This window comes from Lygodium microphyllum, chromosome 25 (assembly GCF_053477565.2).
Source record: "Lygodium microphyllum isolate KBCC chromosome 25, Lygodium_microphyllum_v1.1.10, whole genome shotgun sequence".
Taxonomy (NCBI): domain Eukaryota; kingdom Viridiplantae; phylum Streptophyta; class Polypodiopsida; order Schizaeales; family Lygodiaceae; genus Lygodium; species Lygodium microphyllum.
The window spans coordinates 131,316,804-131,326,511 of NC_141159.1; positions in this window are offsets into that span (position 1 = coordinate 131,316,804).

Sequence of the window (9,708 nt, forward strand, 5' to 3'; positions counted from 1 at the left end):
TGTACATTAGGAGGTGGAGGAGGACGTGTTTTTTTCAAAGCTCTAATAGAGAGCTTATAGCAGAAGGATACTCATGACAGTCACAGCCTCAGCGTGCTCGTGGATGAGGAGTTGTAGTAGGTGGTAGCAAGGGCATGGTCATTCGGTGCCCTCCAACATTGAGGAGGCGTGGTTAGAGTGGCTTGCAGATATATGTAAGGTGGGGCTCTAGTAGCTTGCATCCTATGTCTCATGATGGTATCCCCTTTCCCCCCTGTGCCTACATAGTTGTCACCTAGGGAGCCATCGGTTGATGATGATATGGTAATCTTATCAACAAGGATAACTATGAGAATGTCTCATCATCTGATGTCAAGGAGTCATGTTTAGACTCTCTTGATATGAGCACTGAGATGGTTCTGATGATGATGATAGTGATTCCTCATCATAGATTCATAGGTTTCTCTCTTTTTTGTATCTACCATCATTGTATCCACATGCATGATGCCACTATGATACACTAGATTGTAGTTGTATCACATGTTTTGTGTAGGCCATGTGACCGCGATGGTCAGCCTCATGTATTCATCTTATTTTGTAACGAAATGGCTATTTCCACTTTAAATATATATTCTATCATTTAATGATTTATGGTTTAAAAAATCATCTTAATTATTTTTTGTACTAATATCTATCATACCTTATAGAATCATAAGGTACCATTTGATACCGTATTCATAGTTTCATGCCATATTGTACCTTTCATACCTAACAACCATGATTTTTTGCTAGGCCATGGTTTTCAACTCAATGAGACCTCTTTAGAATGAAATCGAATGCACTATATTGGGGCTTTTGTAGTCATTGTAAGTGACTAGCATTATGTAAATTGAATTCCAAAAATATCTCTTTGCATCCCATATTATTAATTTTTATTGAAACACTTCCTACCTTGCATTGCTAGGTTTTGAGCCAATCTTGCAATTTAGGTTATTGTCTTACTTCTATCTTCGATTTATGGTAGTTCTATTAGGATGCTCAACTCCGTTACTCAAGAGTCTTTAAAATTGTGAAATCTTAGTAAATAACATGAAGAGATCACATCAAAATAGATCACGACTAAGGAGACCTCTACTTAAAAGAGAACATAAAAATAAATCACAACTAAAAAGGCCTCTAGTTCGAAGAGAAACACTATAAAATGTCAAGGGTCTTTGTTGACAGGACTTCTCTTATATTTCAAACTATGAAATATGAGAGGACTTCTCTTATATTTCAAATTATGAAATATCTCCTTTTCTAGAGTTAATTTCTCCATTATACATTGAAGACAAGGTTTACTAATAATTAATACAGGTTCTTAGTATAGGTACTATAATATTATATGATCATAGATTTTTTAAATGCAAATAAAGTACATTAATAACATTTTCATGTGTTTGTATTATCGATACATTGTTCACATATCAATTAATAGTGGCATGGTGGCTTGCAAATAGCCCAGTGGGTTTTATAGATGTTGAGGGATCCTAGTATATGTAAACCCTCTATATCACACGCATTCAAGGCCTATTTGAAAATACCTTATTTACAAATTTTTGCAAATAGCCCACCAGGTTTTATGAACCTTGAGGGGTCCAATATATGTAAACACTCTATATCATGTGCATTCAAGGCCTATTTAAAAACACCTTATTTAAAAAAAATTTCTAAATAAAATACATATATTTTTTTCATAATGAGAAAACAACCCCTTTATATGGCACCTTTCATAGATGCCCACTAGAGCTTGATGGGCTCCATAAGGGTTGTAGGTTACTTAATGGGCTATACTTTTTTGTACAAAGAGGAGGACAATTGTGAGCCTCCTCCCCATTTAGTTCCTTGAAATTTGGCCAAGTAACCTATCTTATTTGTAGCTAGATTTAGGGTTTAGGGGTTGGTCTTATCCCATTATTATACTTCTAACAAAATGGGCCATTTATTAAGTCCTTGCAAGATAATGTAATAATGTACTAGTTTTATAATTGTCTTTAATATTCTTATGGAGAATATGATAATCAAACATAATAAAATCGATCAAAATAAGTTAGGGTTAGCTCAATTGCACTTTAGTTGGCACAAGGAGTCATTCCTCTACCTTGTTAAATCAAACAAGTTAAAATTTAAGTGATCTCTATACAAAAATGTTTGTCTTGATGACATAATTTTGGCATAATAGGTTGTCTTAAAAGTGCAAAGTGATTGGTAAATAAGACCATATGTATATAGTGCCCTTTTCTTTGTTTATTTTTTGATTAGACAAGATGGGACATCAACATGGCATATCACTCTTCCACAATTGTCCATACCATGTGTGTCATTGAGGTGTCATCACGATGATGTGGCACCTCCTTTCCCCTCTCATAAGTATAGTTTGACACTCAGTTGTTTACTTAATTGTGTGTGTCCTTCTTAGGTGTTGAAATGTACTATTTATACTATTAAAAGCATAAGTTAATTACCACTACAAAACTACTCAAGACAAGTTCAGGAAATTTACTTAGTGAAACATTGTGAAATTTAAGGTAATAATTTGAGACCAGGGAAGTAAACCTAGACATTGAAATGTATTATTTATACTATTAAAATCATAAGTTAATTACCACTACAAAACTACTCAAGACAAGTTCAATAAAGGGAAATTTACTTAGTGAAACATTGTGAAATTTAAGGTAATAATTTGAGATGAAGGAAGTAAACCTAAACATTTTCGATGTTAGAATTTATAATCAACAACTCATCTAAATTGTTTTCAAAGTGCTAAGACCAAATCAAGTAAAAACAATTTTCACTATTTTCCCATATTGTCCACCAGTAGTAAGTTCCATCTTTGAGGGTGTGATATCTAGACTTAGGTTATTCTTATCTTTCAAACCCTTATGTATGAAAGCATTCTACCATACATGGTGTCTAAATTATCTTCATCCATCAAAGCTACGTCAATTGCCTCCTTTTCTTCGGGTTTCAATACCTAGGAAGTTTGTTTAAGTATGCTTCACCAATAATGTATTCTTAAAGAAGAAAGATTTACGAACAACATATCATCATGAAAATAAATTGCAGAGCATCTCTTTGCTATTAGTACATGCAAGAATTTCATCATTTGACTTTTAGTCCCCAAGCATGTGTTTTTCTATTAGTATGTGCTATTACTATGTGCAAGAAATTTCCAAAAGAAAAGCAATCTATTACCATTTGTATACTCTCCTTATAACTTGGTAGCTATGCGCATCTCATTGGCCCAAAAGATGCCTATGATATAAAGAAAATCAACATAGTCCTAGAAATGAGGCAACATAGTTTAAATGTCTTATACTTTAAAATATATATGTTAAAATAACAACACATGGCGTGCTTCACACAATGAATATGTTATGTGTACTTATCATTCATTTGATTCTCTTTTTACCTTTTGAGTGTTATAAACATCATAGAATATCAGAAAATTCAACACATATCTTAGTGCTAGACACAAAGCCCCACAATTAAATGTCACATCACCTTTTAGCTCATATTATTTACCTTTTCTATTTTCATTCATTGTTTTTTGGTCACTTGTTGCATTACAAATCACTTTAATATAAAATCACTTGTCACACTTTGCTTGAGAATCCCATATGCAAATGTCCTATAATGCATGTCATAATAAGACCACTACTTTAAGATAAAATTTTACTACGAAAATCTTCTTCTTTTTGACTTTCTTGCCATCATCTTTATCATTGGGAAATTTTACCTCAAGTGCATTTGAATCCTCTAGATAAACATTTTAACAACTACATGTTCCAATGACATTAGAAATTATGCAAGTAAGATTTCATACCTCAAGAAAAGCATTATCATTAAAATGGACCTTAAAAAAATGATCATCATCACTCATCTACAAAAAAGGGAACAAAAAATTAGTTATGATAGTCACATTCTAAAGCACAAAATAGTCTAATGATAAAACTCACCATCATTATTTCTAAATTAATTGCACTTTGTGTGCATTAAAATCTCTAGCACCATTTGATACCCTAAAAATTTAAGTGAACACTCACACTACTCTTTTGTGGTTTCAAAGGGTTCCAAATCCCCAATAAGAGACTTACAAAAGAATATGATATGCAACTCTAGATTAGTCTCAACATGTTTGAGACTAATGTGGATTGTCATGCTTGTGATTTGTGGCTGAAGTATATCATCAATCCACATTAATCACCTATATATACATGTCTATATTTCATGAACATTGAATTTTATACCAATGTAAAATATACCAAGCTGATTTAGCCTTTAATATCAAATTACTCAAATTGATATATAACTCTTTGTTTACCTTAATTCCTTGATCCAAAATTTTCAACTTTTGTTCATTCGTCTCTACAATTCCCTCATTTTTAAGATAAATATTTTTGAAAAGACGATTTGAAATGTATTTTTTTGTATCAAAAGTTATAAAAATAGTTAAGTGCACACGTTTCCATTTGAAGCATTGATACATGTGTTTGCAATAGAAGGGTATATATTGCCTAGTTATAAGGTTGAAATTAAAATACAAAAGTTTCACTCTAATTACTTTTCATGTGAAGTATATGGATTCCATAAACAAGAGTATACCTCCTAATCTTTTTGATAATGAGAATCTCCATGATGTTTCTCCTCTACAATAGAGATTTTTACATTGTTTAGCATAAATAAAAAAAATACCTACATAGCTTCCTTGATTGCAAATCAAAAGAATATTAATTTAATAAGCATAACTAAACCTCCAATGTGCTTTGGTAATGAGAATCTCCATCACCTTATTCTACATCATCTAGCCGTTAGAGACATAAAAATTCAACTCAAAATATATTAGATGTGAACTATAAGAACTTCATCAACTCAAGTATACATCCAATGTGTTTTGATGATGAGATTATTCATCATCTTTCTCCTTGGCAGTAATAGTGTATCTCCTCTCCCTCAAACAATCTCTTATGTTAGGTTTGTAAGTTTTAATTTTTCTCATGGATCTCCGTATGTTTCCAATGAAAGCATTTTCCTTAGAGATAAACAAGGGCTTTGGTTCATCTTTCATTCTCTCAATCAATGAGCCAATCTATTTTTTCATGCTAACCACATATCTTAAGCTAATGCTAGCAAAATTTTCTCTTGTATAGAAAGTAAATCCATCATCAACCCACTTCATATGGAAGATGTCTTATGAAATCCATCAATAGCATTTGTACTAATCTAAGTGGTCTCAACCTTTCAAATTGGATGGTCGATGCTTGTGAGAAAAGAGGGACTAATTGATAACTAGGAGGTGAATTATAAGTTATAGAGGATAAGCATATGAGGATAAGAATATAAGATTGAGAAGAAAACTTATAAGATTCCTTTCAACAAATTGATCAAGGAAGTGTTAAAAATTTGTATTTATGGAGTTGTAAATAATTGTGAGAATGATTATTTTAATTAAATATCTCAAGCTCTCAAACATGGCACTGTGATGAAGGGGGAGATGCCCTTCAATATAGATGAGAGGGTATTAATATCATGTGTAAATAAAAGTACATGTTTTATATGAATGTCAATTTTCACTAGTCTCTTATAATGCCAAGGGGAAAGCCTTGAGCGCTTTATCAAAAAAGGATATGAACTCTCAATCAAAGAGTGCAATCAACAAAACAAGTACTAAGGTGTGCTCTTCTCAACTAAATCCTCAAGGATGATTAAATCCTAAATAGATAATGAGATCTCTTATGGAAATAAAAATAGAAATGACACAAAAAGTGAAATTAATGATATTCTAATATTTCTTTCTGTATTGTACACTCAATCTAACATCAGCACTTTGGTTGAGAAACATGAAAAGTTTCTAATGCTACTAATGACATGGGAAGAGCACATACATCTTGATTTATTACCTACTTTTAATTTTGGAGAGCACCAAAATCTTGTCCTAAACCCATAGCTCAAAGTCTCCAATTGATCCCCTCTTTCTAGACTAAGCATTACCAAAAGATCCTAGAGGAGGTATAAGAGTCAAAACAAAAAGAAGAAGGATGAAGCACATTAAAAGGGAAAGGTATGTAATTTGAGCTTCCATGATCAAAATAAAAAAATTTGTAATGACCACTACATAGCAAAGAAGGAACTATTAAATCTTCTCTGTGTGATTCAACATGTGTAGCCCCCACGTCTCTACTAGTATGAGTGTTGGAAACCATGCAACTCTTTCAATTAACTAACTAAACACTCCAACACCCTCTTTGACAAAATCATCATGGAGGAAGAGTTTCATGTCACTAGTTGATTAGGCTAAAATGAAATGATTTTAGAAGTAATTTTGCAAATCTCATTCCTAGCCATATCACCATATCTTCTTGATGATTGCGCAACTCTTAAATACAATCCAAACGATTGCAATGAGCTTATTTCAAGGGCAAATGACATTGTTCATAGAAATTTTTAAAAAAAATCTATACTAACAAGTAACCCATTTAAAATGTACATAAATGTTCTTCAAATAGGACAAAAACCATGCACACCACAATGATCAATCAATACCCACCCTTGAAACACTTAGAAGCATTGCCACATTTGTTATGTAAGGGAGATATGAACTATGATACAATATAAAATGGTATGAAGGTCAAATGGGTAGTCTATTTTTCTTTTACTCTTTCAACTAGAATGAACCATATGTTGCTCTTACGCCTTTATCAAGTGAATGTAGATTAAATATAGGTGGTGAGTGGTCAGAGATCAAGCTTGAAGAACACATTAACAAAAGAGTAATCTCTTGAAAATGTCAATATTAGGAGGAGACAAGACCACTCTATAGTGTAACAATTCCAAAAGAAATATAAAAGCCATCAACTATCGATGCCCTAACTTCTTCAAGTAAGAAATACCTTGTCTTCGACCTCAAAACCTTTTTCAAAACACTTTTATCAAACATGAATTCTTTAGAATTCAATTATCTTGACTTTTGTATTCATTGCATACACCTTAGCATGAATCAATCTTAAGAGTTGATTTTACTATCTTTAATCAACCTTACTTTCTCTTACACTTCCATTTCAATCAATATAAGGCTAAATGCATGATTGTATGGCACTCTTGTTATTTAGTTTTATTCCAAAAAACAGAGAAAAAAGGAACTTGGAGGCATTAAAGGGCACCTGAGGATTCTCGAGTTAGCAACATCCTATGCCCTCTATTGGTTGGATCTACCTCTTAACCCCCTAGCCTCTCTTCAACCTCCCCCATATACATTTAGGGAGCATCAAGGATAGGGAATACCTAGGAAGCCTTGACTTTTCTATTATTAGATCTATAATCATGAGTCACTTGCATGTTTCTTCTTTACACCCCATTCACTCCAATGATAATAGATCATGCCGAAAAGCAAGGTGGAAAAGAAGATACCACTCATAAAAGGTTTCACTTGCATTGATTATCAAGCTAATGGAGACCATATCCTTTAATAATTATGTGGATTTGACTCAAAATCTAACCATCCTATGGCATAGATCTCCTCATCTTCTTCTTCATGAATCACTTTTCCTTGGCAAGTGATTTTTTTCTATTGCTTGATACTAGTTCCCTTGCTTCGTCTACAATCACCAATAGGGAGTGAACACACATGAGGTTTCAAGTATAGAAGTTTGTGGAAATGCATGAGCCATTACCTCTACTTCTATTTTAGAAGGTGAACACATGTGAAGGTTTTAATTTCATGTATAGAAGTTTAAGGAAACCCCTCATCCATTAGCTTTACTTCTATTTCAAGGATTTCACCTACTACACTGTGCAAATAATCCTCATAAGCCTTCAAATTTTGCCAAAACAAGGAGGACAAGTAGTCGAGTGTGCACTACTATCGACATAATTTGTTGAAAATCCTTGTGAAAAATCACAACCTTGACCACCATCTACCAAAACAACCAAGCGTATTCTTCGTATTTATCATTATGAACTACATTACACCAACTCTTGCTTCTCCAATGGACCACATCATTAAAGTACTAACATTCCATGTCTACTATCCACACTATTATGTGCTATCTTTGATGGCAATTGCCAATATATTGAAACCCCTCTAGGAGAGGGGTAAATGATAATGTTAGGAAGCAATGGAGGACGCAAAGCCAAAGTGTCAAACAAATTTTTGGATTTTTTTTTGGGAACTCATTGTATTAACTGAACTACCATTTGTTTGTAAGGTGAAAATGTAATTTAATCTTGTATATTACTTGTAGATGGAAAATCATTATATTTTTTAACCATTTAGTGAGAGCCTATGCATTGCCATGCAAGCTATAATATCTCTTGGAGTTAAATTAGAACACCTAAAATCAAGTATCTCTACTCACTTTTGCCTAAAGTATGTCCAGAAAGGTCAATATGCATGCAAAAGTAAAAATGATTCATCCCAACCCAAGCAAAAAAGAGTATAGGGTTCCCAAACTAAGTGGGAAACCCTAAACCCTATAAAAAAACCAAAGAGAGAGATGGACAAAGACTAGGCAAGAAGAGTAGAAACCATGCTTCCTATTCAATTCATTATAATCCACAGTCCATTGTATACAGACACACCAAACATACATAAATAAGGTAACCTATATGTAACCATAGTTGAGTCAGTGTGACCCAACCTTATTCAACTAAGGTAGACAACTGAACCAAGGTTCATGAACTTGATGCTCAATACTCCCCCTCAAGCTTAAGTGTGATACTTCACTCCAAGTAGCTCTCTAAAATGCAGAAACTTATCTTTACCCAATGACTTGGTAAAGATATCTGCAACTTGGTCTTCTCTTCTAACATGGACCAAATCAATGTCACATGCAATCACTTTTTCTGTAATGTTCCCTCTGTCCACTTGCAGGACACGTCTTAGCAGCCCATCGGGATGAGTGTCTAGAAAGCGTCGGCCAACATTCCCAAGGAATGTCACCGGGTTTGCGATCTAGGTCCTCCCGAATCTGCCACGAAGAGGAAGCATTCCGGCCGTTCCCACCTAGGACCGACCTGAATCAGGGTTTTCCTAATGGTCAAGTTCCTAGAAGGTAACTAGCATCGAGCCCCAGATGAACTACTTGTGCAGAAACATCAAGGTCGAAGCAGATTTATACTGCACTTGGTTCAAGGAGAATGGGAAACGAGAGGGATGTGAAGCTCGACCTCTCTGTCCGTAAGGCATAGTTCCATTCCGTTCCCCTAAAACAACATAATCCGGGACTCTAGCTCTCTAAATCCTAGGTCATTGTTACCTCGCTGTTAATTCTTTTGAGAAAATTTCTCGGACAACTGGGACCACCCTTCCATAGGACGGACCCAGAGTCACATCCACTGCACTTTCCCGAGCACTTTTCTCAAGTTGCTTTAGTTATCTAATTACCTACCACATTTAGTTTGACAAGCAAAAATAGCTTTCTTAATTAACCACTTAAACAATGGTTCCTTCACATAACTTAGGCATTGACATAGAAAACAATGTCAAACAAGTTCCTTTTCAACATTTGATCTTTATTTATCAGTCTTTGGAAAACATCATATAATCCGTTCGAAGGCTATTCCACCCGAAGGCTATTCCAGCAATCCTTAGGGATCGCTATTCCAAGTTCCGCCCATAGACTAGTATGCGGGCCTCGAGATCCCATCTCGAGTCACGTCAGCCTCTTGTGCAGGATCCGGAGGTAAGGGATT